This window comes from Orycteropus afer, unplaced genomic scaffold (assembly GCF_000298275.1).
Source record: "Orycteropus afer afer isolate SDZICR_OR568_19922 unplaced genomic scaffold, OryAfe1.0 scaffold00747, whole genome shotgun sequence".
NCBI lineage: Eukaryota > Metazoa > Chordata > Mammalia > Tubulidentata > Orycteropodidae > Orycteropus > Orycteropus afer.
Window position 1 is genome coordinate 69,369 of NW_006922334.1, and position 2,484 is coordinate 71,852.

The following is a 2,484-nucleotide window of genomic DNA, read 5'->3' on the forward strand; positions in this document are numbered from 1 at the left end:
CCCAGATGTGTCAGAAAGAACACACAGATTCAAGAAACTGAGTGTGTGTGACCCACGAGTAGAATAAACCCTAAGAAATCCACAACAGTATATATCATAATTAAACTTCTGAAACAAACAACAGATCTTATAAGCTGGCAGGGGAAAATGACTTATTATGTATGGGGAGGCACCAATAAGAATGAATGTTCATTTCTCATCTGATACTGTGGAAGCCAGAAGGAGGTGTCACACTATTTTTTTCAAGTGCTCAGGAAACAAAACAAAACAACAAGAAAAAAAAAAAAAACTTTCACTTGTGAATTCTATATCCTGTGAACTATGCTTCTGTAATAAAGGAGGACCAATAAGCATCTGACTAGAGCACTGGCAGTTCAAACCTAGCAGCCACTCTTTATCTCTCATAAATATTTACTGCCCTGCAAATCCAATGGAGGTTTCAATGAGTCAAAATGGATTCAATGGCAGTTCTGTTTAGTGCAACAGTCCCCCTCCTGAGAATTTATCCAAAGGAAAAAATGCAATAAAAGGAAAGAGCTAAATGCATAAATATGTTCATTGTGACATTCACAATCTTATTAAAAACGGGAAGAACCTAGATGTCTATCAATGCAGTGCTGCAGTATTTGGAAAGAAAAGCATGGTCTGGAGCACTGACAAGAGGAAAGCAGTGGGACAGGAGAAGTAAGAAGAGGAACAAGAGAGGTAGAATGTGTTGAGCTAGTATGGACAGTAGTAGCATAAACTGCAAATTCCAGATCCTGTTGTAAGGCTGTGGGAGGCCACCATACAGCCCTTTAAATGGTAGCAGAATGTCAGAGCTACAAAAGGAAATGTTTTATTTTATTTTTATTTTTTTTTACCAAGAGCCACTGAAAAGAAGGCTGTAATTACAGAGTTGGGGAAAAAACTAAGATCCTTACCTACAGAGATACCTTTCTTATTGTGTGGCTGGAGACTTATTTCCAGAGCCACTGCAGACTACTACGCTCCCAGCCCCTCACTAACTCTGGGGTCACTACTATGGAGGGCCTTTCTTTTCCTTCCTCTGCACTGTCCTTTCTCCCAAAGTCCAGAGACGCAAAAGAGACTGTTTATAGAAATTCAAATATGCACAGTTCCTGACCTGCTTGCTTACAGAAGAGCTCATGTGAGAAACTGAAATTCTGTGGGATTTTGATTATCATTTTCTGAATCACAAAGGAATAAACTTAAGAAGGTGACTAACTTTCAAATACGAAGCAGCTTCTGACACTCGACTGAACGCTGCTTCCTCAAAGGATGCAATTTCACTCAACTGTCTTGAGATTCAGATAGAGTCGTGCAGAAGGAGGCCAAGAATATGCTGGTCACAAAACCTGTTGAACTTGTCACTTGCTTGAAAAGGCATATAAAAGGAAGAAGAATATTGCAAGAATCAAAAGCAGTAACAAATGGATGCTAACAAAATATAACATCTAACAGTATTCCAGTACCTACACTTAAGAGTATCTGTTCCAAAAAAAGGTGATCCCACAGAATATGGAAATTATTGAACAATATTATTAATACCACATGCAAGTAAAGTGTTCTAAAAACTCAATTCACTGCCATTGAGTCGGATCCGATTCATAGCGACCCCTCCTTGAGTTTCTGAGGCGATATCACTACGGAAGTAAATTTCCCAATCTTCCTTCCGAGGAGTGGCTGGTGGGTTTGCACTACCAGCCTTTGGGTTAGCATTCAAATGCCTTAGGCACTACACCGCTAGATAATTAAAAAACAGTTGCAGCAGTATATTAATAGAGAGCTTTCAGAAATGCAAACTGGATTCAGAAGAGGACATGGAATGAGGGATATCATTGCTAATGTCAAATGGATCTTAGCTGAAAGCAAAGAATACCAGAAAGAGGTTTACTTATGTTTTGTTAACTATGCAAAAGTATTTGATCGTATGGATCATAACAAATTATAGATAACGTTGAGAAGAATGGGAATTCCAGAATATTTTATTTCACTCATGAGGAACCTGTACATAGATGAGGACGCTGTCGTTTGAGCAGAACAAAGGGCTACCATATAGTTTAAAATCAGGAACAGAGTGCATCACGGTTGTGTCCTTTCACCATACTTACTCAATTTGTATGCTGAGCAAATAATCTGAGAAGCTGGATTATATGAAGAAGAACGTGGCATCAGGATTGGAGGAAGACTCATTAACTACTTTCCATATCCAGATGACACAACTTTCCTTGCTGAAAGGGAGGATTACTTGAAGCAATTACTGATGAAGATTAAAGACTACAGTCTGCAGTATAGATTACACCTCAATATAAAGAAAAGAAAAATCCTCACAACTGGTCCAATAATCAGCTTCACGATGGATGGAGAAAAGACTGAAGCTGTCAAGGACTGCATATTACTTGGTTCTACAATCAACACCAATGGAAGCAGCGGTCAAGACATCAGACAACGTATTACATTGGGCAAACCTGTTGCAAAAGA